Here is a 27,875-nt window from a genome sequence, read left to right as displayed (position 1 = left end):
GGCCCTTCAATCCACAGAAAAAGCTTTTTCAAGGAGATTGGTACAGGGAACAGGGGAGGGAAATTCCCTTACAGTAGCACCATTGGATTTATATAAATTAGGATACAATCCAGGGGGAAGAGGATTTTTGTGTGTTTTCTGAAAACAGAATGTATTACTGTCTGGTGAGGCCGGCTGTCCTTACCTCCGAGGACGGAGTGGTGAGAGGGCCCAAGGCAACAGGGATGGGTGGCAGCTGGGGAGAGATGGACAGGGACAGGCCAACGGACAGGGTCTCAGCTCCAGTGGAGGAGGAGCTGAGCCCTGATAAGACCGAAGGGGAGGTGTGTGTCATGCCCTTGTCCTCGGCTAGCGAGGACGAACAGGAGGCTGGCAGCCCTCCAGCACCTGCAGAAGTACCTGGAGAAGAGAGCTTGGCTGTCAGGCCACAGGAAGTGTCTGAGACAGATCTGGATGAAGCTGCATAGGAGAAGTGGGGTGAAGAGCCAAACTCAGAGCCAGAAAGCATGCAAATAATAACACCCCAACAGTAGAGATATGAGTGTCGCCAGCGGCAGTTGGAAACTCTCAGTCGGAGTAAATGGTTGCTTAATCGGCAAGATAAATGCTGAATCAGGAGGAACCCAATTAGTCGAGCACTATAAATCAAAACCAGCAGACAGTGAATAGATTGCTGGAAGCAACGTGTCATTCCTGGAGCATGCTTCAGCCCCAGCCTTTTACTCTGAGGGATTCCAGATTCATGCTGGCTTTGGAGTTTCTGGCTGTTCCTGATCAACCCTTGTTCCCTGCTCGGGACTGGACTGCCGTGCCCAGTCACTATCCTTCCGTGGATGAGGCCTTGCACCTTGTTGGGCTCTGGACCCATGGAAATCTGGTGAGCAGCCCAGGTTGTGGGGGGAGGCAGTTTGAACCTGATACTTCTAGTAAAGTATTATCTTGTGTTTTCTTTGCAGACCAGGGAGGACTCCAAGGAGCAGCCTGTGACCCTGCCCCAGACCTCAATGAAGACATCGGACAGATGGACCAGAGAGGATGCCGGGGAACTTCCAGTGACCCTGATAGAGACCTTGACTTGGATGCTGGATGGGTAGGCTCCTGACAGTGTGCAAGGATAATACCAGCAGCATACCTCCCGAAGGGAGGGGGGTCTGAGCAGGAGGAAGGAGAAGGGGGAGAGGCATTGGCAACAGCTGTAAGGGGTAATCAATTACAGGTAATAAAGAGGGGCGTTGGCCCCGTAATTGGGGGTGGGAGATGCATAGCCTTTGAGGAGGCATATAAGGAGTCAGCAAGGGATGAGAAGCTGGCTGGTGGAGAGTGTCAGGGGCCCCCGGAGAGGGGCAGACACAAGGAGCAAGCAGCCTGGGACAGAGGAGACACAAGGTAAGGCTCAATCCCCTCCCTGTCCCTGCTCTAAGGCTGGATCCGATAAGGCTGGGTAAAGGAGACAGGGATGTATAGCCAGACAATTACTTTCTAGTTCTTTCTGCTCAGTTTCCAGTTGTTCGAGTATTCTTTTGCTTGAGATTCATAGGGTCAGCCAAGCCCAGACCATTTCCTCCTGTTAACAGTGAAGTTCCGCTTTGTTTCCACACCATAGTTCTTGTGAGCGAGGATATAATTGCCTGCCAGATATATCAAGCTAAGCTTAGCATTTGGTAAGAATTCAAGCCACTGTTGGTGAACTGGATCTGTGAACTCAGACCTTGACACTACTTCTAATATTTACAGAATGGATGTACCATGAAGACTTGATTTTTTTTTTTTAAGGCAGTTGTTTTGCAGAGATTTTTGTCCTTAGAAGGACCTCTGTCTTGTCTTGCAAAGTGCAACCAGTTTCTTCTGAGAAGTTTTCTTCCCTGCTAAATTGACAGGAGTGTTGGAATTAATATTTATTAGAACTTGATGTTTGCTCTGAGCAGTCTTTTCTCTTCTAGGATTATATAGAAGAGAAGAGGAGGGTTTGGACGGCTGGAGAATGGTGAGAATGCGTTATATGCAGGTGATTTGAGAATATAAATGTGGAAGACAGTGAAGTGAATACCAGTTTCATAGCTGGGCTTATCCGCAAACTCAAAGTAGAATAAGCCAGAATTTTGTTTAAAACTTCCTTGTTCAGGAAAGGGAGGTGGGACTATTGAAGGCTTGTGACTGTAAATAGTATTAAACTATGGACAGATTCAGAAGTTGTGCAGAACTGCTGTTACTGCTGAGCTCCATGCAATGTTCCTCAGCCTCAAGAGCACACACTTCCCCCTCCCATCTCCACATGAGCATCTGATTCCTTTCCATGTTAGGAAAAGCCCTCATGCATGAGTAAACCCTCATGTGGGGACGGGAGCGGGGTAGTGCCCTACTGAGGCTGTGGGACATCGTGTGGAGCTTGGTGTTAACAGAGGTTCCATACAATGTCTGAAGCTGACCTATGATTCCATGTGACTTCTAAACCTGGCTGGTGACCAGGACAGAGAAATATGGCAGCAGGACAACCAGAGGTGTCCCAAGGTATTATGGTACCTGAGGCAAGGGTCCAAACTGTTGGAGATGGAGTTCCAGTGTATTGTTCTTTTGCATCAACTATCCTAATGACCACTAGGGGCACTGGGAGCAGAGGTCGCTAGTGGGAGGTCTCCTTACCTGTCCCTGCTTGCCTCTACTCTATGACCCCTGCCTTGACTCATCAGGTACTTCCTGTAGTGAGTCAGTCCTCTTCCTTTCTTCCTAGAGAGAAGGTGGAAACATATCTCTCTCTCCCTACATATTCATTATGTAGCTGATAGATAGGATAGGTCTTTCCTATTCCAAATGTATTTCACTAATAAACCTATTTAGTTTAGACTCTACAGTGATCTCCATGTGTGTTACTTAAATAGCTGCAACAACTAAACACTGCACTCTGTAACTGGGGTGGTAGCTTCCTTGGTACTTTTCTAAATAATCACAAACCCCAACACCAACACTGCCTTGCCTCATGTCTCTGGTGAGGGCCATCCTCCTTTCCAAACGGGATCTCCTTAGAGGAAGAGCGGAATATAAATATAAAAATAAATAAAATAAATAAACCTCACAAGCTTTAAAAGGGGGGGGGATGGGAGGAGCTTCCTTTCCTCTCCTCATGCTTCTTTCAAGCTGTGCAAGGAGTATGAGGAGATGCACTCATTGCAAGGCTTGCAAGAGTCAAAAAGCTACTCTGCTAGCAGCAGTGGGGGACATCTTGCTGCCTCCACCAATAATCCGCTGCCTGAGGCGACCACTTCACATTGCCTCAAGAAAGGGCTGCACCTGAGGATGCTGCAAAGTAGCAGTTCTCCCATTTTTCTTTCTCTGGATCTGGTAAAAACATTTGATATTTGGATCGGGTAAAAATATATAGGAAGATGCTGAAAGGCATCATCTCAGACTGCGTGGGAGGAGGCAATGGTAAACCCCTCCTGTATTCTGCCAAAGAAAGCCACAGGGCTCTGTGGGCACCAGGAGTCGAAATCGATTTGACGACACACTTTTAAAAAGCAAGCAGACTTTGCTTTTCACAAATTCAATCAAACTCTCACCTAGCAATGGGAGTATCATAAAAGGGCCTTCTGCATTGGTTTAAAGGTGATAGCAAATGTTACGATCCAGAATGGAATCTGGGAAGGGATGGTAGGTGCACAAATGACTGAGGGCTGGTTCACTCACTGAGAAAACCCCTTAGCAAGAATCTTCCTCCTGGTGCTGGGAATCCTGACAAAGGGAGGCCCTTCGACCAGCATTCAGAACAGGCACCAAAGCTAGAGAAGCTTTGGGAACTGATCTGCAATCACCTTGTCCCACGTTCCCAAAGCACAGAAAGTTTTGTTGAGCCCCAGATGACTGCACTGATTCTGGAGATGTATTTCATTGCAGCAGAGTAAGATTTGGCAACTCTGCTCTAAAAGTAAATTAACATTGGTATGGTTCCTTGAACATATACGCTTATGAGTTTCATATACATTCACAGGCAGTTCATTGTGACCTCAGTACCTTACCTATTCAGGGTATATTATTTTTCCTAGTGGGTATTTGAATGGCTTTAACTATTACAATGGCAGGACAAAGAAGACGTATTCAGGAAGGATGAATTTATATTCTTTGGCTTATGGAGCACTGCAGGAAAATCCTGTGTGTGTACACATACACACACATTCATGATAAGACAAAAAGGAGGGGAAAGTAGTCGTGTCAAACTTAAAAAGGCCTTCTATCATGCAGAGTTTCCAAACCACTAAATACTGCTTGAGGCATCCAATGTCCTCATTACTCTCTCTATGTTCAGTGAACACAGGGAGAGAGGAAGGGCGAGCACAGTGACTAGACACACCCCATGTCAATATGCTTGCTGGACACCGCAAACCCCCCCCCCCGCCATATCATTTCACCCACTACTTGTTTGTAAAGGGCACAGCTGAATGCAGAGAGAGATGGCATGGGGGACTGGCTAGCCAGCGTCTACCTGCTACCCCCTTCCCATTTTCAATTAACACAAGAAGAGTTATAAATGAATAGGGCTGGGATCTCTGTGCTCTCCCATTTTTTCTCAGTTCTGTTTCTGAATAGAAAGTGTATTTTCATTTTTAAAAAAAAAAGCCTAAATAATCTCATTGAAATGAAAACCTCTTAAAGAAAAACTCTTATAATCAAAGGCATAATATGGAGCTGCAAATGTCTCCTCACAGGTTTGTCTCTCCCCACTCGCCCCTCAATGACAAGATGCAAAGAACTTTTCAGCTCCTCACACTGGTTTGATCTACATCCAAAAGTAATGCTGTGGAACTGCATTTACAGGAATTGTATGCAATCAAGGGCATATCTTGTGAGTTGACTGAGATCTTCATACTCATCTTTAGTAAGCAAGATGGGAGAAACCTTTTAATGGTATGTTGCCACATCTTAGTAAACACTTTAATGGACAAATATTCCAGAATGGTCACTACTTTCAGCAGAGAACTAGCATCTGTGGCTTGTTTGTATGCAACATTGGGTACGTGACATTGGGTAGCATTTTATTTTATTTTAAGGGGAAAGAGGAGAAATTGTTCAGTTGTACTTCCAGCCTCATCAGAGTAAAAGGGGGGGGGGACCCTTTCTGTGGCAAGTAATCAACTGTATTGCTGTTGCTCTTCACCTGAAAGAGGATGACGGCTATTTGGGGTCAAGTGCCAACTTGTATTTTGTGTACTTGGTTCAAGTGGAAACAGTCACTCTAAACCTGAACAAGCACACAGAAAAATTCAAAGTGTAGACAAGGCCTTTCACTTCAGCAGAAGAGATCTCTGTCTTACAGTGTACACTCAACTACCGGCATTTCCAATATATTATAGCAAATGTTTCTAACAGAATTTGTTTTTTTAAAGAAAGATGTCAGCTTTACCTAACTACTTCTTACCTTTGCAAATGTGTGTTCCTACACATGAGATAACTTGAACGGAGAAGGCATTTGTAGGGAGAATCCACAGCCAGGAGAGGGTGCTTAACTCTGCACCCACCAATTATTCCTCCCTGCAAATCTTTTTCTTTTCAATCTTAGATATTGGCTGAGAAAAAAAGAGTTTTAAAACTCTCTTAAACTCCTAAAGTCATGCAAACCCAGATGGTGCAGGTAGCCGGGGGAGAGAGAGCACCCCCACCCTGAATATTCTTGAATACTCAAGGAGGCCAAATTCCTGGAACAAACAAGAAGTCTTGAGACAAAATACCATCCCTGGGAACCTGAGGACCTATACTCCAAGATGCAATCAAGGCAAGTCCCAGACCAGTAAATTAAATGCGGCTGTTTCATCTTGACATCCCTCTGAATAGCGACCATCCCAACCATACCTTCCTTCAGATCTTGGCACTTTCCAGACTTAACAGCAGCAAAATGCCTCCATTCAGGCAAGTCGCATTCAAAATGTAAGCAGCAGGGGGAACAGTCTCGCGGAAACTAACAACCCGAAAAAACAGCAACTTTCTTGTGCTGTATGTACAACATCCTAGCTCTATATAGCAGAGATTAAATTTGAAACAAGGCATTGGAAATGTGAACGGCACCCTGCTGTCCGCATAGGGACTACGGTGTCACAACATAGAAAGTGTGGAAGCACACTTCCGAGATTCGTCCTGACCCCATTGTAGGGTCTGATCTGAAAAGCGCCCTTGCATTAGAAATTTCCTACATATCTCCTTTGTGCTCCAGACCTTCCTGCCTTTGCAGCCCCTGGAAGGAGACCCCAGAAGGGAAAAAAATTATAAATAATCTTTGCGCTTTGATATGGGTGTGTCTTTCGAGAGATCACTGTGTGTGGCTTCTGATGTGGGAAAATGGCAGCAAGGTTTACTGCCCCCAAACCTGCCCACCTGAGTGTTCATCTGTGTGCTTAGATTCCCTTCCTTTGGAGCTAAATCACTGCACTGCTGAGTCCCTGTTTCTAAGTTGAAATGCTGGACTACAGAGATTCTTGTGTGGACTTTTTGCAGGGAGACCTGCATAATGCTGCTTTGGATAGCCCTGGAATTTAGAGCATCCCTGGATCACTTCCTCTGTGAGCTTGCTACAGGTTACTCCCTGCACCTGACTGCCTGAGAATCCCATGGACCACAGAGGTCAATGAGACTTGGAATAGAGCTGCTGAGGCTGGGCTGTTCCCTATGTGGGCTTCCTCTGAGCTAATCCCTGAAACCGACTGCCTTGGAAAACTAATGTTCCCCTCGACTCCCCTTGCAAATTGGTGTAGCATCCAGCTGTGTTTCCTTGTCTGTCACTCGGAACCTCTGAGGCTAGGATCCTCATGTCCCTCCCGATGAGAGTCACCCCTTCGGCTTTGTTGACGAGGCAGCAGTTGTGTGCATGTGCATGCTCGCTCACCCTCTCCCCTTGTACCAGTGCTCACCAACCACTAGACTCTCTAAACCCTCTCTGCCCTCTCTATGCCATGGAAGGTGTGCTACTAAGGTTGCCTATATTATACTCTTACATTATGCCTCTGCTTTATACCAAAATAAACTTTCTCTTCATTTTCCAGATCCTTGCCTGTGGGTCTGTTTGCTCCTCTGGGATACCCTAATGCTGTCTTGCCACTGTCCAGACCGCAATCTGCTTGTTATTCATGCTTGCAAGTTTGGTTTGGCCTTAGAGCATAGGTGTACATGCGGGTAGCATGCACAGGTGTAAGCAAGCATGGCAACAGCAACCCTGAATGAGTGTTGTGTTGGGAAACCCGTTCTTGCCTCATAATGTGTTCTGACTGAGCTCCACTTGATGCTTAGAACTGTCAAAGGCATTTTTGCAAAGGGTATGAGGAGTTTGGACAGCATAGCCTGACCCCAAATCATAAAACACTTTGAAGCTATGCACACAATTACTCAAAACTGGGTTGGGCTCCCTTAGCCCGGTTTTGAGCAATCGTGAGAGCCACCAGGCTTGTGGGAGAGCCCGGTGGTGCTCTGGCAACTAGGCCGCTTAACTACCCCTCATCCTAAACGAGGTTAATGGAGAGGGCGCTCCCTTGACCTTGTTTATTTGATCGTGTGTCTGCCTTGGCTGCTTGCAGCCGCGACTGACCCACTGGGGGGGGAGAGGGGAGCGGTGACCTCAGGAAGGCACCGTGCACTCATGCAATGCCTTCCTAGAGTTTGGGGGGGTATGTGGTGGCGCTCCCCTTCCCCCGACCTCTGGAGCTCCCAATGAAGCTGTGGCCGCTTGTCTGGGCTGCCGATCTAACCCAGCAATGAGCGACTGCTGATGTGCGGGGACAGTGGGCAAAGCCCGCTCTTCCCACACAAACCCCATCTGGCACTTAACACCAATCGCACCAACTTCACACCAACTAATAGCAATAACTTTGCTACTAGTTATCACATCTGTATGCCACCCTTCTTTCCTCAGTGTGTAGCTTACATAGGGCTACATGTAAGCTACACATGATCTCACTTAATCCTCTGAGAAACCTCATAAGCAGCTTGGCTGAGAGGCAATGGGGTCTTTTAAACCTCACTGGGAAGGGTGGGACTGTGGGAAAGGCAAGAGTTTGCCTGCCTTCCCAGCAGAGTGGCCACCATCCTCCTTCCTGCCACGCCACACGCCCACACGAGTGGCAGAGTGGTCTGGTAATAGCAAGCCTGAATTGTCCCATTTGCTAAGCAGGAGCTGCCCTGGCTGCATATGAATGGGAGACTAGATGTGTGAGCACTGCAAGATATTCCCCTCAGGGGGTGGAGCCGCTCTGGGAAGAGCAGAAGGTTCCAAGTTCCCTCCCTGGCATCCCCAAGATAGGGCTGGGAGAGACTCCTGCCTGCAACCTTGGAGAAGCCGCTGCCAGTCTGTGAAGACAATACTGAGCTAGATAGACCAATGGTCTGACTCAGTATAAGGCAGCTTCCTATGAAGCGAAACATGGAGAGTGGGAGGACTTCCACATCCCAGGGTGTCCTGGGGCATGAGCGCAGCAGTTGCTCTAGTCAGAGCAGCCACTGCACTCGGCGCAGCCGCTCCTTCCCCAGGGCTCATTGCTGGAAATGGTGGTGGGCCAGGAGGAGCCATTTAACCTGGTGGTGATCACACAGATGATCGTCAGCTGAGGTTAATTGAACCACAGGTTCACTTAACCTCAGCTAAACGGTAAAGGTAAAGTGTGCTGTCAAGTCCTTGTTGACTCCTGCTGACCACAGAGCTCTTTGGTTGTCTTTGGCAGAATACAGGAGCCATCTCCTGCACAGGATGAGATGATGCCTTTCAGCACTTTCCTATATCGCCTGATATAGGTACCAGCGGGGATTCGAACCGGCAACATCTGGCTTGGTAGTCAAGCCATTTCCCTGCTGCACCATTAGGTGGCTAACCTCAGCTAAACACCGAGTTTAAAAGTGGGGCTTAGCATGTGGGCAGTGCCGGGAGCTCTTCGACCTCGCTCCTGACACTTCACACATGCAGCCTAACCCAGGCTAGGCTGCCCTAGGCTGCATGCGAATACCCTTAGTATCTCATCTAGGGCTATCTAACCAACATCGTGAGGCTCTTCACATGATCAGTGTGAAGAGCCATAAGGGGGTTTGTGGGGAGAGCAGGCTTAGCCCACTTTCCCCGCAGACGATCAAAAGGCAGCCCTGGGCAGCCGGATTGGCCACCCACATGACTGACAGCTCCATCATGGGGATCAGGGGCCACATGGCCCCCAGAAGTTCCAAGAGACCCCCCACGCCCGGGAGGGTGCTTGCAGCCTCCTTGTCAGGGGTCTACCCATGTGTCGCCATGCGCCATGGCAACACCCGAGCAAATAGATGAGGTTAATGGAGCGCTCACTCCATCAACCTCATCTAAGGGGAGGGGTACTTAGCGAGGTTTCCTGTCGGGAGCCACATGGCTTCCTTTGCAGCACACGATCGCCCAAAAGCGGGCTAGGCTCCCTTAGCCCACTTTTGGGTGATCATGAGAATAGCCTCCATGACTGAGCAGCAATTTGAACCAAAGTCTCCCCAGTCAGTCCAACACTTCACCAGCTACATAAGCCAGGCTCTTGGTATCTGCTTAGCACATCTTTGAAGAAAGAGTTGGAGCTGTGGATGTCAAAGCAATGAGTGTCAGTCCTTAAGCTTAAGATTTACACTTGTATCCTGCCTTTTCTTCCCAAGGATCTGAGTTACTGGAGTTATCCAATGTTCTGCTTGCAAGCAAGTCTGTGAGAGAGCTTAGACTCAGAGACAACAACTGGCCCCAGGGCACTTCTAAGTACACTGTCCCAAGTGGTTAAGTCCCAAGTGGCTAAACCAGGAAAGGAACCCAGATCCCCTTGGGTGGTAAATTTAAATTTAACACACTGACTCTCTATGGGACAGATGTTTTTGTTGCCATTCTTCATCACTGTTTGTATGCCATCATTGTGACTGATGACATTATCTCCTGCAGTTTGACTTTTGAATATGGCACTGTGGCAGAAGTTAATTTGTGGAATTTCCTGCCACGGGATGTGATGATGGTCAGTTGCTTTAAAAGGCAGTTAAATTCATGGGGGTCAAGTCTATCGATGACTTCTAGTCATGAGGGCTCTGTGAAACATCTATGCTGTATACCTTTGACTAGATTTTCAGAGGCAATAGCAGAGGAGGCAGATCACCTTCATCTCCTGCTTGTGGGCTTCCCAGAGATTGACCACTGTGGGAAACAAGAGGCTGGACAACAGACCTCTTCTTAGGTTCTTAGTTTCTTAAACTGTAGGCTCTCTCTCTCTCTTTTCCTCCCTCCCTCTCGCCCTCCCTGGGTTTCTGAGCTGGATTCCACCTCTGTGACAATTTGACAGCTAAAGGTAAATGATTCGGATTGTACAATAAATCTTGTAAAGAGGAAGAGGAAATCACTGCTGCACAATCTGCTGATGTTTTCAGAGTTGAAAGCGCCTTTCAGTACATCCTTGAGATGTAAAACAGCAGGGAGCTGATTTGCTGAAATGAAAATATTTTGGCTGGCCACCGTCCAAATGGCTCAGAGGAATGCAAAAGCCTGAGGAGATACAAACTTCAGAAGCTAGTTAGGACGGAAGTAATGCTGTGTTTTCTCCACATGTAGGAAACATAAACATGCCACCCACTAATTAAAGTCGAGAAAAGGTCTTTTTAGTATCACCTCCGATTCACAAGAGGTACTTACAGTCTGGGAACTATTGCTATATGAAAGACTGCTGGCTAAGATGGGATTTTTTTAAAAAAACCACATTTTAAATCTCTGTTAAATGTATGTATTTTGTAATGAATTTGAGGTTATGATTATGAATGCTAGCTGGCCAACGCTTTTCTAAGGCATATGACAGGCTAATAGCTCAGAGAGCCAGTGGACGGCTCTGCAGGAGGCATCAATCACTTGGCAGTACCTTGAATGGGGGAAGCCATAAAGGTTTTGGGAGAGGGCATGTACCTCCAACCTGTTGGGAGGGGCTGGCGAGTAAGTAAAAAGAGAGAACAAAAGGATAAGCAGTTTTTAGCACCCTCTGAGAGGAACAAAGATGGTGGAGAAGCTGGGAGAGAGACAGCAAAAAGAGAAAGTAGCTTATGGAGTGTAGGATTTTGTGCTCTGGGAAGGTGGTGTAACCTCTTGCTGATTTATAGTACATGCAGCTTCTGTTCACCTGATGCTCAATCTGTGTGTTTGTAAACAAACCAAATGTTTATAAATCATACCAGTGTGGTGTTTTGTAAGCACCACACTGCTTTACCACAAGAGCTCGTCTTGTTGTAGCAAGCATGACTTGTCCCCTTTGCTAAGCAGGGTCCAGCCTGGTTTGCATTTGAATGGGAGACATGTATGAGGACTATAAGATATTCCCCTTGAGGGATGGGGCCGCTCTGGGAAGAGCATCTGCATGCTTGCATACAGAAGGTTCGAAGTTCCCTCTTTGGCATCTCCAAGATAGGGCGAAGAGAAACTCCTGCCTGCAGCCTTGGAGAAGTCACTGCCAGTCTGTGTAGACAATACTGAGCTAGATGGACCCATGGTCTGACTTGGTATCCGGCAGCTTCCTGTGTTCCTATAAGCCTACAGTGATCTCTCCTCCAAAAAAAAGCCAGAATCTTCATGAAACATTGCATCCCAGGAACTTCTCAGTGATAAGAGAATGTGTGTAACAATATCTTTATACAAAATCCATGCTTACACATGTGTTAATAGCATTATTGTTACCTGCCTCATATCCAGCTATGAAATATATTGGCTACAAATGTAAATGGTCAAAATGACAAAAAACAATAAATACATTTTTTTGGAAGTTCAAATGTACTTAAGAGAGCACCTTCTCTGCCATGAACCCTGTTGCCTGTTAAGATTGTCTGGAGAGGTCCGGTTACAGTTGCAGCCAATTCGTTTGGTGGCAACTTGGGACCGGGCCTTCTCTATGGCTGTCCCAGGGCTTTGGAATATGTTCCCTGTTGAAATAAGAGCATCTCCATCTCTGTTTGTTTTTAGGAAGACCCTGAAGATGTAGCTATTTCCTCAGGCTTTTAACTGAAATTTAATTTTAAAATTTTAATGTGTTTTTATCTATTATTATGTTTATCTTTGTATGCATTTCAAATATTTATATTTTGTATTATGCTTTTAATTCTGTACACCACCTAGAGATTTTATATTAAGCGGTATATAAATTCAATAAGTAAGTAAGTAATGGGAAAGTCTCATTCTTCATGAACGAAGACATTGGTAGCAACTAGCAACTCTGAACACCTTTCTAACCAACTTATGCTTGGGGTGGCTCTTTAATACTCCTCAGATTCTTGCACAATGCCTGCTTGGTTTGTGAAATCTGCTGTCATGGGGATGTTAGCCACTAGCTTAGTGGCTTAAAGGTAAAGTGTGCTGTCGAATCGGTATCAAAGACAGGAGGGGTTTACCATTGCCATGGCTTAGGTGACTTTAAAAGGAGGGGTTTCATAGAGGAGAGGTCTTTCACTGACTGTCATTCAACATGGCTATTTGAAACTTCCATAGTCAGAGGCAGTATACCTTGTTTGAATATCAGCTGTTGGAGGGGCAACAGCAGGGAAGCGCTATTGCCTTCATGATGCCTGTCTTGTGAGCTTCCTGGAGGCATTTGGTTGATCACTGTGGGAAAGAGGATGCTGGGCTTGATGGATCTTTGGTCTGATCCAGCAGGGCTTTTCTTATGTTCTTCTGACAACAGCAGCAAAATGTTTTTCTTTAGCTGTGACTCTTATCCGTACATAGAGCGAGACTGTTTGTCTCACCACAAAAAAGAATATAGAGTCATTACTGTTACTATGTCAATGACAAATGGACTATAGAAGCACATTATGTCAGAGGGACACTGGAAACTACTGTGTTTTCTGTACCATGGGAGATAGCAATTTTTAAATGCCTACAGTCAGCAACATTGAAATTGAACAACAGGAAATAATACTGAACACAGTGCATGAGCAACACAAAATAACACAGAGATGCACACACAGCAAGGACATTTTGTTTAAAAAGCAGCCCCTACATGCCATCAATAATCCATGCCACATTTCACATGTTGTTTGGAAACAGTGATTAGTTGCTAAAAATTTTCAAATGTACTGAGACTTACCCGAGGCAAGAATTTCATTTTTAACTTTAGCAATTCAGTTAGCCCACTAAAGGTGACACTGAAATTACTTATGTTACTTTCACGGTTTTGTCTAAAAGCTGGGGATTTTTTAAAAATCAGCTCTTTCCCAGCCACAGGTCACCTACAACCGAAGACAGCTAAATGAGAAGGATTTGAGGAGCTAGTTTTCATCATTCCAAATGGAAATTAAAGTTGATAGGCAGAAGCAGTCCATAACAATAGACCTGGTGCTCACCCAGTGTTTCATTTCAGCAGGGCCTCTCCCATTCAGTGTCACCGGACCCTTGGTACAGTCAACTGAAATGCACGCACAGACTTTTCCTTGACACTGCAGGCATCGAGGCAGCCTGGAGGTGGTGGCTGACATGATGTGCAGGCGAATGGAGCCGGAATGCTCCATGTCAGGGCTGCAGTGGAGCCAGAATACCACCTCTGGATAGAACTAGAGACTGTGCAATCAGCATTACTGTGGGTTAGACCAATTGGAGTAACCATGGTGACACTGATTGACTAGCAGCCGGTTCTCTCCAGCATCAGGGCTGCCTTCCAGCCCTGCACATCATGTCAGCCAGTCAAATGAAGTGTGAGTGATGCAAAACCTCCTTTCCCACTGTTTTCACATCATGTGGGAGAATGTGCCTAACTCCACAAGGGAAATGTGCGGTCACCCAACACAGGGACAGAAATGTCCATCTCCTTTCCCAGGCTTTATTCCTTACTCCTCCCTCCCTGACGTTTTGCAAAAAGATTTGCACATTTGCACATGGCTACATACTGTCCAAGTAACCATCAAATCACATGTGCCTCACAATATAAGGGCCACTCACATGTTATCTTGTACACACATACATGTGTCTGTCCACATATACACATTTCCATGTGGGTTTCATGTCATTTTTGCCCCACATTGGGGCAAAAAACCCCAATTGCACATATACAGTGATGCGGACTCAGTTGTAGGGATGTGCGAACCGGTTTGAATTCAAACCAGTTCAAATTCAAACCGGTTTGGTTCGATGGTTCGAATCCGAACCGAACCAGCCATCAGGTTAAATTCGAACCAAACTGGGGGGGTTCGATTCAAACTGGTTAAAACCTCCAAAAATGGGTGTGGTGGTAGCTGGCACCCATGGGTACCTACCACCCAAACCCCAAAACAATCGGACACTCGTATGATTTTTTATGAATTTTTGAAATTTATTTTTATTTTTTTCTCATAGGGTATAATGGGACTCAAACTATCCCATTATTCCCTATTATGGAGCACCCATGGGTGCCAACAACCACCCAAACCCCGAAGCAATTGGACACTCCCATGATTTTTTATGAATATTTGAAATATTTTAAATTATTTTTCATAGGGTATAATGGGACCCAAACCAGCCCATTATCCACTATTGTGGAGCACCCAGGGGCACAAAGGTGGGGTAGGTGGTATGCACCCAGGAGTGCCTACCACCCACAAAACCCCAAGGTAATCGGACACTCCTCCGATTTTTGGTGAATTTTTAAAGTATTTTTGAATTCCTCATAGGGAATAATGAGGATTGCAGCAAATGTATAGCTTCACATCGGGGGGTAAGGGGTGGCCTAGAGTGGAGTGTGGTGGGTGGTAGTTCCCAAGTGAGGCAAGGAAGCTATCAGAATTATTTCAAAGGAATTGGGCAAAGGGCTGATTTTTAAGTGATTTTAGAAGTTTCCGCGTCTTTAAGGTTTTTCTCCATAGGGAAGAATGGAGGTTTCAGCAGCCCCATAACTGCACTTGGGGGGTGCTGGGGTGGCCCAGAGAGAGTGGTGGTGTAGTGCACAAAGGGTGCAAAACTTTGTGGGGGGTCCTGGTTTTTGTTGTTTCTGAGGTGTTCTGAGTGTAGATTCTCTGGTAGCATATGAGATTTACAATGACAAACCATGAATCCACTCTCACTTGAGCATGCCTTTTGCCTGTGAGCTTCCCTGAGGCACCTGGTAGGCCACTGCAGGAAACAGAATGCTGGGCTGGATGGGCTTTGGGCGTGATTCAGCAGGGCTGTTCTTGTGTGAATTATTATCTAAATTATGATTATGCACATGGGTTCATTTTTAAAACCAACAGAAAACCTCAGAAAAGTAGAAGGCAGATCACACTGAACAGAACATGTGGATCACTGTACACATATGTGGATCAAGAACTACCTTGCACACAGTACAGAGACTGTACGTGTGTTGAACACAATGGGTGACTACAGCTATTGTAAGGGTGGGGCAGCATCCAAACATGGGGTTTTGCTGCTAGTCACTGTTGTGCTGACTGAGGACGCCCTCCCCTCAACAACATCTCGCTCTCCTCTCGCCTGCAGCAAGTGCCTCTGTCACCGATCATCAACGTTTTCCTCATTCCACAGAGCACGTGTCGCAAAATTCCTCCAGTAACCGTCTTTGCCATTCCTTTATTCCCCTTCCCCTCAGGTGTCACTAATTCTAGTGTCACTTTCGACTCAAAGCCACAGAAGCTGTCAGTGGTAGGGCTAAATACTAAACACCAATTTCCTTGTTAAGGTCACAGAAGTAAAGATGTTCTTCTGAAGACAAAATGGGCTCAAGTACGCGCCCCCTGCAAAACCCAGCAGTCTGCTTGAAAGCCAGAGCTACTTTATCTCATGTATTTCCAGGATGAAACAGATCTGTAGATCCTTCTCACTGAGCACCCTGGCCATTATATAACAACCTGCTTCATTTTCTCAGCCAGACACATTTCTCCTAACAGCGCTCTTGTACTGGAGTCTTTGATCAGCAAATGTCCCACAGAATTCTTTCCTCTGCCAAGCACTGCTCCCCAATAACCTTTCAGGATTTATTAAATAAAGTAAAAATCAGTGGAAGTACATAAACCTATACTTTTCCTGTGTGGAGTAGAATTATGCTTTGGGGAGATAGTCTGCTAGAGAAAATGAATGTATCTAAATCCTTCCCATTTCTTATGCTCAGCTTCTGTGCTTTGGCTTGCAATACTGAACACACAACGAAAGGACCAAAATTTCAATCACTTTTTATTATTATTACTACACTAATTTAACTTATATGGAGATTGCCGTCAGTCTGAAATCACATACCCAGCAATAATATGCAGTGGTGCACCTACATAATTTTAGTGCCTGGACCACCCACACCGTGAGGCCCCCCTGCATTTGGGGGGGCCTCCTGTCCCCACCCCGCGTCCACCCCACGACTGCCCCGCTGTGCCAAACCACCAGAATATACTTTAATTTTAGCTGCCAATATGCACCCCTGGGGGTGGGAAGGGTGAGCCAAGCAGGCCTCCCCACACCCTGTGGTGGCAGCAGGAGGCCTTGAAAACTGTGATGCGCTCCAGCACGCCTGCACAGTTCAGTGCCTCTCAGTTTTCTAGGGCCACTGGGCCATATGGGAAGGCCCAGCGGCTGCTCCGCCACCACAGGGAGGGAGGGGCCTGCTCAGCTCACCCTCCCCACCCCCCTACCCCGGCCACACACATTGGCAGCTAAAATTAAGGTAGATTTTGGCAGTTCAGTGCAATGGGGCAGTGGTGGGGTGGGTGCGGGGTGGTGACAGGAGGCCCCTCAGAGGCCTCCCTGGACCCTTGGAGGCCACAGACCGGGGCCCCAAGTTCCAGGGGTAAGAACACCTCTGATAATATAAGGTCACAAGCAAAAACTGTATTCTACCCAGGTTTGGGAGCTGTGTGTGCTTTCAATTTTTGGTTGTGTGGTTGCAGTCAACTAGGTAGGATGAGGGAGAAGGGACTGTGTGGAAGCAAGGTAGGAGGAAAACCTGGGAGCACATACAGCTCCCAAACCTGGGTAGAATACAGTTTTTGCTTGTGTGAATGACCCCATATTATTGCTGGCTACATGATTTTAGGCTGACAGCAATATATTTCTATATATTTCTTCCCACCTTATGGGAGTAAACTGAAATAACTGGCAAAATATTATAAATATCCTTTGTACTTTCCTTTTTCAGTCTTTAAAAAAAAGAATGCACAATAGTTCCAGACTAAGACTACTTCAGCTATTTATTTACTAACAAGACCTCAGTCATCTGAGGGAGATTATATTCATTTTTGTTTAGACTCAGTGCCTTTCAAACAGCTTTACTCTAGTACTGCTGAGTTCACAGTGGTCCAGAGTGCCCAAGTAAGTAGCTATATGAAACCTTTATGCTCAGAGGCATTATACCTTTTAGTAGCAAATGTTAGAGAGCAATTAACATTGATGTAGGAGCCACCTAATGGTGCAGTGAGGAAGCAACCTGCCTAGAGAGCAGGAGGCTGTTGGTTCGAATCCTCGCTGATGTGTTTCCCAGAACATGGGAAACTCCTATATCGGGCAGCAGCGATATAGGAAGGTGCGGAAAGGCATCATCTCATACAGCGTGGGAGGAGGCAATGGTAAACCCCTCCTGTGTTCTACCAAGAAAACCACATGGCTATGTGGCCACCAGGAGTCGACACTGACTCCATAGCACAACCTTTCATTTCCAACATTAATGAGAGCATCCTTGCAAAGGAATCAGCAGGCTGGACCAGGAGAATCCTTGGGATGGGAATCATGGGTGGGAGAGAAGGGAAAAGTCTTCGGGTCTCTCAGTTCTTAAAAGGGCAATGCCAGCTGTGTCCCTCCATGGGAGATAGGAAATTCTTAAATGGTCAATGCCAAAAGATAAAACAAAATAGAGGCTCAACGTCAGAGGAGATAGTTTCAACAATACAAGAGCAGCTGACAAGGGAATATTTATTCCAATGTGTTTCAATAATAACTTTTTTCAATAATATTTTCACTTGACTGACTGAGAGGTGTCCTCAAAAAACAATCTCTAGGCAGTTTACAAAACATTCCGAACAATATAAGACTATAAAACAGTTACAGAATGAAAATATTTAACTGGAATATAAAAATACAAATCTAATTAAAAGTTCAAAAACATACACAATAAAGTTAGTGTTAGGGTTAGTCTGCTTAGGGATTTGGCATGAACCCATCTCTCTCAGGTAGTCAGTGAAAAATTTTTTTCATCAAGTCTCAGAAAATGGTTCAAGTATTTCTGGGATTTGTAGACTTTTCTGAGGCTGCAACAATGGCTGTGGATCAGGAAATACCTAATTCAAACTTTCCCTCTGGTACAAACTCATTAGGCAGTCTCAGGCATGCAGGTTTAGCCCTATTTACATGAACACCCTACTCCCCTATTCAGTAAATGTGGAACTGGGAGCAATACTGTGCCTGCTGACTCTACCCCCTGCCAGTTGTGAATGCCCATGCTGAACACATGGATGAACAGGGTTCCAAAATGCACAAAGAAGCCCTTCATACATCCAGCACTTCTTGCTGCAAATCAACACTGAATGTGGTGGTGAGGGGCAGTGTTCCCTCTAATAGGGATTTCCAGATGTTGTTCACTACAACTCCCAGCATCCCCAGCTGCAATGGCCTTTGGCTGGGGATTATGGGAGTTGTACTTAACAACATCTGGGAATCCCTGTTAGAGGGAACACTGGTGAGGCGGCATGGCCAGTGGGTGAGTCAGCATCACGGGGATTAGGACAGTACTCTGGGCCAGAAATCCTTAATTGACTTTTGTACAATTTGCAACCACAAGAGGAGGAGAGAGCTGGTCTTGTGGTAGCAAGCATGACTTGTCCCCATAGCTAAGCAGGGTCTGCCCTGGTTGCATATGAATGGGAGACTTGATGTGTGAGCACTGCAAGATATTCCCTTCAGGGGATGGAGCCGCTCTGGGAAGAGCATCTAGGTTCCAAGTTCCCTCCCTGGCTTCTCCAAGATAGGGCTGAGAGAGATTCCTGCCTGCAGCCTTGGAGAAGCCGCTGCCAGTCTGTGAAGACAATGCTGAGCTAGATAGACCAATGGTCTGACTCAGTATATGTTTCCTATGAGAGGTAGGCCTGAAAGAACATGACATCTGGAACAATGTTCAATGTGGCATCAGGATTTTGGGCCTGTTAGTGTTACAAATACTAAACTAGAATGTTGATTTAAATAACTTATGCATGATCTTTGCCTTAGAAACAGGAGAAGATGCTATTTCTTCAATAAGCCCCTACACACATTCTGAAGAATGTTAAGGCCATGAGATAGAGCTGCTTCTCTGAAATGGCATTTTGCTGTTGTGAAATGGCATTTTGCTGTTGTGAATGGCATTTTGCTGTTGTGCAAGGGGTCCTCGGGTTATTTTTTTGTTACCTTCTGAAACAGAACAGTAGAAAATTATGTGTTTGTCCCATACTTTTTAAGCCTTTTCAGTCAGGAAAAATTATATAAAAATTGAGGAAAAATTATATAAAAATTATATAAAAATCAACCAGGAGGTAGATTCTTGCAGATTCTGGGGAACTTCTTCACTGATGGGACATCTCCTCTCTCTTCTCTTCTAATCTTTCTAATTTCTGACCCTCTTCTCTTTCAGGAATCTAATTTGTCACTTATTCTTTTTTCCCCCATGTTCAAGCTTAATGTCACTGCTTTCCCCCAGAAGTCTCTTCTGAGTACATCTTTATTAATCAATATGTTTGCTTTTTCTAGGCTTGAAGAACACATATACTGTAGCTTTCAAAGCAGAGTGGAGGAGAAAGTGTAAGGAACAGAATACACAGAAGCAAAGTAAAGCTGGTAGAAATATTTAACGATTTATTTCAGATTCACTGCTAAGGATATGTATACTTTTGGTTTCAATGACATTGCTATTATTTTATAATTCTTTCACTTGTGTATTGTGTCTAACATTTCAGAAAACTTCTACTTATTTGTTTCCATTTAACCTGGATATTAGTGATCCATGAGATGGGGTACATTCCTTTTTGATGAAGTATCTAGCCAGAGGTGTCTGCCCACTGAGGCAATTAAAGGACCTGAATTTCATTCATTTAACGGAGGGAGGAGCAGATGTACTACATATTGTGATAATAATTGCCCTCCCAAATGTGTGTGTGCTTGTGTGTGTTGCCTTACATCCTTTCTATTTCATATGACAACCCTTATTGTGGGGCATTGACTGTTATAATGACCCACTACTCTGCAATGAGAATTTAATCACACCTCCGATTCATTACAGATGAAAGTACAGAAACAAGCCATGTAGTTCGAGGCTGTTTTTATTTGGCTTATTTACTTACTTTTCAGCGCAAGCCATCAACTTGATTAATAGCGACACATAAAAAGGACGCAGGGACAGACATCTTTTGTGGCAAAGCAAATGTACCAAATTAACTGTTCTGCGTTCTGCAATCCTAGATGGCAAAGTATCAAGGAGCATTGGCTATCGTTTAGTGCTTACCCCCCATCTATTGATTGATTAAACTGCTGTTGGTGTGTAAGAGGATCAGTCTTGTTATTAAAAGAAAAGGAGAAGGAGAAGGAGAGTAGGGAAAGCAAGGAAGGCTAAAAGCTGCTATCAGGTTTCCAGGACTTCTATTAGTTTTGCCCAAGAAACATACAATATAGACCCGAGCCTGAAATAAGGGACGAAGGTGAACCTTTTTTCAATACTGGTAATTAATTCCCACTTTGCATAGGCTAATTGAGGGCAATCCGAGAATCTCATGTGTCATTTCATTACCTAGCTATCAAACGGATGGCAACCTTCATTCCTTGCTAAAGCTCTTAACCTACATCTTCCTTTGCCAGTGGAGACAAAGGACCCATACCTTCAGTTCACTGGTAAGAGTTGACATTGCTCTGTTCTCCACAGCCATTAATTTTTGGGCTCTCAAAAAAGATGTCCTGATTGGTGTCTGAATTCTTATTTCTAAAGCATCGTAAGTATACACAGTTATACAAAAGTCAGGGCTCTGTCCAAATGCGCTTACAATCTAAATCTAGATGGCAAAGGTAAATAAGAGAGAGAGGATCAGGGATTAGGGATGTGTGAATGGGTTTGAATTAAAACCCGTTCAACATCAAACATGGCTTGTTTGGGAGTTCAATGTCAAACTGTCCCTGAACCAAACTTGCCCCTGTTTGGCCTGATCTCGGACCGAACACCCCCTGGTTCGGGGGTTCATGTAAATTTAAAAATAAATAAACAAACATTTTTTTAGAAGTTATAAAACTCACTGCCTCCCACTACAGGGGCTTCTCCGAGGCTGTCTGGGGAGTGTCTCCAGAAGCTTCCCCGCCCCCACTGGTCATGACCAGGCCATGCAGACACCCACTGGGCATGTGCGGTAGCCTCCAAAATGGCCACCGCCACAAAGGTGAGGACCAGAATGGGCCGAAAAGTGCCTGAACTGGGTTATTTGTGAATAAATGGAGGCCAGAGGGGGGTGGGGAACCTCTGGAGAAGCCCCCCATGGCCTCAGAGAAGCTCCCAGAGTGGGGGGCGGTCAGTTGTATTACTTTTAAAAACATTTTTTTTAAATTACATGACCCACCCACCCCCCAACTCAAACTGGGGCATGTTTGGGGGTTTCCAAGACCAAGCATGCCCAGTCCGGTTCAGATCCGGTCTGGATTCAAACTGAACCGGGCAACCCAGTTTTGTGCACCCCCCCAGCAGGGATGGGAGTGATAATAGTTAGCAGGAGGGGGTGGGCATGGGAGTACCAAGGATAAAAAAGTAGCCAGGAATGTAGAATGGGACAGCTCAATGTCGTCACCGATATGACCAGTTTATAAATCACCTACTTATTTTATATCCTAATGGAGTTGATCAAGAAGACATGCATATAGTTCACAGGTGGTTTCTCATCCAATCTCTGGCCTCCACATTCCATAGACTAACACGGGCAGTGGCAACCTTCCCACACTGCTGCAGGCCATCCCTGGACTACCTGTGCTGCTGTTGGCCCCCACTGAAGTGCTGGCGGTTTGGGGCATTTGCTCAAGAGGCAAATACTTCAAGTAGCCAGCCCACATTCCAGAAGCACTAGTTAGACTGGAAACATGTCACTTGATGTGTTTCTGATCTAACTTTTCTGGAGCATGGGCAGGCTACTTGAAGTATTTACCTTCTTGTGCAAAAGCCCAGTGCCACCGACACCTCATTGGAAACCCACAGCAGTGTGGGTGAATCCACCGCCAGCCTGAAGCAGTGTGGGGGAATTGCTACCAACCATGTTAGACTGTGGAGCAAATGGGCCGCTGATTGACCTAACCGTGCTTAACTACAGCAAAGTGTCTGGTATTATATGCCGTCATACCACATCTTTAAGACCGGAGTTCACCTAGCCCCTGTACCTTGCCTGGGAACTGGGAATTATTTAGCTTATTGAGGAATTGTGTCTGACTAGATTACTGGTTTCTGCCATGTAGGGAAATGTTTTATGAATAATACTGTAGCAGATGTTTGGAAAAGCATGCTATGACTCACAACCATGCTGTGATTCCCTTGATCACCTACTATAAATCAAATTTACCTGTTTCACTGTGTTAAATGAGTGTGTGGGGGGGGAGGGGGGACAACACACTGTTATGCCACTTGGAGCTCTGCTGTAGGCAGAGCTCTGACGAAGAAAACTCCTCCCCACCATCATGCAGCAGAGAATGGGCAATGCTTCATGCTTCTGTTCCCAAGGAATAAAAAAGGTGGAGCTGGATAGGAGTAATAACTGGATCTCAAACTGCATTGCTGTCATCTGAAAGAAGTCAACAAGGTACTGGGGAATATTGTTATTGAAAAATCCATTATTCATAAGGAGCTCATTCAAGGTGTGAATTACAACACTTCAATTGTGGTTTGTTTTTGTTTTGTTGGGGAAAAAGAAAAGGACACTATTAGTCAGCATAGCCTCGTGAGACAGATTTTGGTATTAGTACTGATATTTTTGTCAAACTGGAGTCATAATGTGTTTATTTTCACAGGCTAGTGTGATTTGTAATGATCTGGATTGGATAATAAAGCACACCAGGCAGAATGTTATTTTAGAACTATGTTTCAGTGTTACACACTGCTTCCACACCTGCATGAGTCCTGCCCACTCCGCATATCCATCTCATGGCCACAAGGCAGGCCCCCAACCTTCACACACTCATCAAAACTTCTTTACAGAACTGATAAAGACTCTTCATTCTATCTGTATGTAGGATCTACACAGGAATTCTAGGAAAGTTTTTTAAATAATGATTACAATCAAGTCCTAGATCCAAGACGCAAAGGTAGCAAATGTTGGGGATGAGAGCATTGCTACTACATTTGTCTAGATTACTAAACAAGCAACATGTTTAGGACTGAACACTGGGGAAATTGCTTCCAACGTTGCAGAATATATATATAGGATATTTTCAGTATCTCAAATTAGGCCTCTGCAAAACACCGACAAGGCTCGCGTATAACTTTGTCCTTTGCCTCTTCTTGCTTCTCATTTGTCTTAGATGCTTCCATCCTCTGCATTGAGTGCAATAAACTGATAGCTATTTGAAATACATATGTGCACAATTGAGGAAAACTCTTTGGTGCTGCTTGGAGCTGCTACAGAGAAGAAGAGATGGCAATGCTCTTACATCTGTGGCCCACTGGAGGAGGAGCTTCACTGCTTCCAACTGTCATCTGCTTCCAGGTTCTTCCTGATAGCCATGTTCTTTGGGATTATTTATATCAGGCCTGTTCTTAGGTTTAAGAACCACCAGTAGATACAGCCACACACTGGATTGTTTTCTTTTTTAATTTGTATATAAACTGCTTTGAGAGGCCACGACTTGAAAGGCAATATACAAATACACACGAGAAACAGTCAAAAAGATTGTTTTGGTTCATGAAAACCCTCCATTTTCTGGAGTCTATGGCTGTATTCGCATGTAATATGGAACCACAGGTCCAATGGACCTGCAGTTCTGCTCCCCACCCCCCACCCCCTGTTCGAATTTGGATGTAATGGAAAGCAGGCTCTCTGCAGTCAGGGAAACTGTAGGGAGGATAGGCAACTGGCTGTGCAAGCCTCTTTGTATGAAGGGCAGCCCACACAACCAATCACAACCAAAGAGAGGAAGGAGCTTCCTCCCTCAACTCTGGTTACAGGGAATGCAGCCTGCAGTTTTGCATTCTCATGGAACACAGGCTGCATTCAACCTCGGGTTGGGGTGGCGAAACTCACTACAGTCTGAGGGTACAAATTGGAGTTTGGAGAGCGAAACCTCAGGTTGCTCTCCATGTGGAACTAGAGTTGGGATGGGGTGTCCTGCATTCAGACGTTTAGGTTTGGCAATCTGCAGCCCCTTCAACTTCAGTTTCATATTATATGCAAATGTGGCCAATGAAGCATCAAGTGAAACCAGATTCTGAAGCGATTGACCTTTCAGGTAACAGTTCTGGTTACAGAAGTAAACTTGAGTCATGCTAGTATTTTCAAGGAAATTGTATTTCCTAAAATGGGTTGAATATAAACAAAATCAATAAATATGGGCTCAGGAGAGCAGATTTCCTCTACAGTTACTATAAACACTTGCAGTCTGCTCTGATTCACATTCTGTCAGAAGCAAATCCCACTGAGTTCCCAATGAGCAGGTCACTTAGGTTTAGACAATATGGCTCTGCTGAGTCCTCTTGCCAGTCAGCAAGAAGAGTGTGCACCAGGCAGCAGATGGTTGTTTTTTTTAATGTTGGGAGAGAATATTCCCTTTTGCAACTTAAAGGGCAATGGTGGAAAGGGAATTGGGCTCAGAGGAAGCTCACCTTTAGGCATATATTCTTCAAGCCTATATTTAAATCAGATCCAGATTACATAGAATGCCTATTTTATGTGCTGTTGCACTGCATGGCTTTCAACAGAGTATACACTTGGATGTGCATCTGAGTGCACACTTCATTGAAAGCACTGCAGCACAGATAGACCACTGGCGGCAGAGGTGCACCTTGGTAATTTTGGAGCCTGGATCCAAAGGCCTTTGGAGGGCCCCTCTCCCTTGCAAATTACGCATCATCCTGCTCGGTTGGGAGACCACATCACCCAGGATAGACTGATTTGGTGGGGGGGGGGAGCTGTGGCTGTGTGTGGAGGCCCTGGACTTCAGCCCGGAAGTCCAGGGGTAAGAGCGCCTCTGACCACTAGGATGTCTATTTGGTTGCACACCCCTACTCAGACAACAAATTTTTGAGGATCTACACTACTACTACTACTAATTATTATTATCTATATTATTATCTATTCCCCCATTCCAACTCTGGGCCAGTTCAAATAGCATTCCTAACTGGCCTCATAAACACAAGGGGGAAGAACATAAGCACATGCACCTTCATCTTACCCAGTCACTAGCACACTGTGGCCTACTCTTGGGTGGGGGATGTTCTACCTGGCCCTCAAAACATGGCTTATTTTAAAGTAGTATTCAAACATGGACCTATTTTAAAGGAGCATCACAGCTACACGTTGAGGGGTGGTTTGGGTGGACTGCTCTTCCACGCAATTGGGCAACAGTGTACTGGTTGGCAGGGAGGCAGTAGTGTGTGTCCAGCCATCTTCCCCAGAAGATACCAGTTCAGAATATCATCCAAACTGGCTGTTTTTGGTTTTTTTGCTTGGCCCATCTTATTGCCACTCCATACATCCTCAAGGCACAGAAGCTGTTCCTTCCTTTGACCTTTCTTGCTAAAAAGAAAATCTACTTTTGTTCATAATCACCTTTACTAGTCATTATTCCTTTGCTGCTGCAGAGTTCGAACACATTACTCACAACATTTCAGAAAATGGTTCTTTCAAGTTGAGCAATGATTCAACCTAGAGATTAGCACAAGATTGTTTTTCTCTCTCATTAGCAGGAGGAATAGTAGAAGTTATATAGCATCCAAACTAAATGGAATTTTTTTAAAAAACAACAACACTGAACTCATTTCTTGCATGCCTCCCTACCTGCTCTATAGAAAACGTAATAAATAGAGATTAGGATATTTTCATCTATATATCTTTTAATACAATAACAACCATGAATTGGAAAGACAACAAGCAACAATCACTTTGTGTTTGTGATTTTCAGAGAGTCAAGGCACGATGTTATCATGGAATATGATAACTTCATATGGCCTACATACCCAGTTCTTGATCCACTGAGCTTCTCACATCTATTCCCAGTAAGAACTGCCTGACTCTTCCTCCTTTCAGATGTCTGTTCTTCCTTCAACCCATAGAAACTCATGCACCAAGACATAGGGCACATTCACATATAATGTGGAACCTACTTGTAAAGTCAGTAACCAACTTCTCTGTGATTGTCTGAACTCACATCAAAGCAGGAACCAAAAGTTCACTCAGGGTCTCAAACTGAGATGTACAACCAAGGTTTGAATTTGGCTTGCCAGACCAAGTGCTGCTTCTCCTGGGGTTCACACTGTGGCTATTCCCTAGTCCGATTTCACCTGACTGTGAGAACCACCAGGCTCACAGGTGAGCCCGGTGGCCTCCAGGCGGTTAACCCGCCAAAGTACCCCTCCCCTTAAACCGGGTTTGTGGAGCGAGGGCTCCGCAAACCTGGTTTTTTAATCGTGAATAGCTGCAGCGTGGCTACTCAGGAGGAGACCCCCAACCGGGAGGCTGAAAAGCAGCTTCCCGGCTTGGGGGGTCTCTCCAGCATGCCCTGTGCACTCACGCAGGGCATGCTGGAGCTTCTGGGGGCCATGTGGCCCCCAAACTCCCCAGGCCCTGCCTGCTCTGTGACAGAGAGATGTAAGGACACTAAGCCATGGCTATCCTCCAGTCCATAGAGGTGGGCTCCCACTCTGAGCTCTCGGAGGAAGAGCAGGATTTGTGTATAAATAAATAGATAGATAGATAAATAAATAAATAGATAAATAAACATGTCTGAACCCATGCTCTTCATGAATCTCTGGTTTGTTCCAGGTGAGCCCATCTCCTTTGCCACTGGGATCAAAGGCTGTGAAGCAGCTGACACAGAGAAACTGTCACAGGGCAGCACAAGACAAGCAGGGCAAGCATCTATGACCTTGCAGGGAGGTGAGGTGCGGCCAGGGGGCCAACCCCTGACAATGCTCGACAGAGAGCATGTCAACTCTGACATCTCTGTCTGGCCTGACATGATGGACAACCCAAATATCCACTACCATGGAAATCAAGTTATGCATAGAGATCTCCTTTATTTTATTGGGACAGAAATATGAATTCACTGCATAATCTAATGTTAAAATTAGACCTTACACCTGCACTCAAGCTTGCAATCCAAAGTCAGAAAAAAAATCACAAGTGGAGTTTGTGGACAGAGGTACTGTACCTAACATACCATATTTTATTTTCAGGGTTATCCAAACAGGAATTATTAAGAGGCCTGATGCTCTGACTGCATAATATAATGTTAAAATTAGACCTTACATCTGCACTTGTTTTCAATCGTTTTCTGTGGGTTTATTTATCCAGCAGGGATATTAAAGAGTAAGCTCTCTCCATTTTTAATGCTATCAACAACATATTTCTTCCATATTGATTTAAACTGGAGTGGGTTGTCATTTGAGATTATGGAGTGTTTTTATGGTCAAGCAATATTAGAATGCTACTTAATTATTCCATTCAAACCAAGTAACTATGTTTTTAGTAAACTTCCAGGGGAGAATTTTGCCTCCACAAGAATTAACATATATATTCTGATAATTTGAGTACCCAGATGGGTATAAGAATTGACTTCAATTTAATCTCAAAACCTTTGTGGCAGCACTCAGCTTTCATTACATTGGCCGGTGGGGGCGGGGGGGAGGCTTATTTAAAATAAATATGCGCTTGCTAACAAAAATGAAAAATAGCTTGTTTAGTATTATTATTATAGCCCAATACTGACTTGAAATCAGGGGTGGAGCCACCATTGGGCAAACGGGTTCAAAGAA

General features: G+C 45.1%; 1 protein-coding gene and 1 long non-coding RNA gene across 8 annotated transcripts in view; one reads left to right on the top strand and one right to left on the bottom strand.

Moving 5' to 3' along the window:
* GPC6 (glypican 6) overlaps positions 1–27,875 on the bottom strand; it is a 1,119,686-nt gene that overhangs the window by 562,084 nt on the left and 529,727 nt on the right. The gene's annotated exons all lie outside the window — the stretch shown is intronic.
* LOC128349320 (uncharacterized) lies at positions 1,000–5,046 on the top strand. Of its 2 annotated transcripts, none has more exons than XR_008318734.1 (3): positions 1,000–1,090; positions 1,941–1,984; positions 4,698–5,046. It is a non-coding gene; the product is annotated as an uncharacterized LOC128349320 (long non-coding RNA). The 2 variants fall into 2 exon arrangements; XR_008318735.1 differs by having other exon boundaries at positions 1,058–1,090; positions 1,941–2,005.

Source organism: Hemicordylus capensis, chromosome 3 (assembly GCF_027244095.1).
Source record: "Hemicordylus capensis ecotype Gifberg chromosome 3, rHemCap1.1.pri, whole genome shotgun sequence".
NCBI classification, from domain to species: Eukaryota; Metazoa; Chordata; class Lepidosauria; order Squamata; family Cordylidae; genus Hemicordylus; species Hemicordylus capensis.
This window is presented reverse-complemented; position numbering and strand designations above follow the sequence as displayed.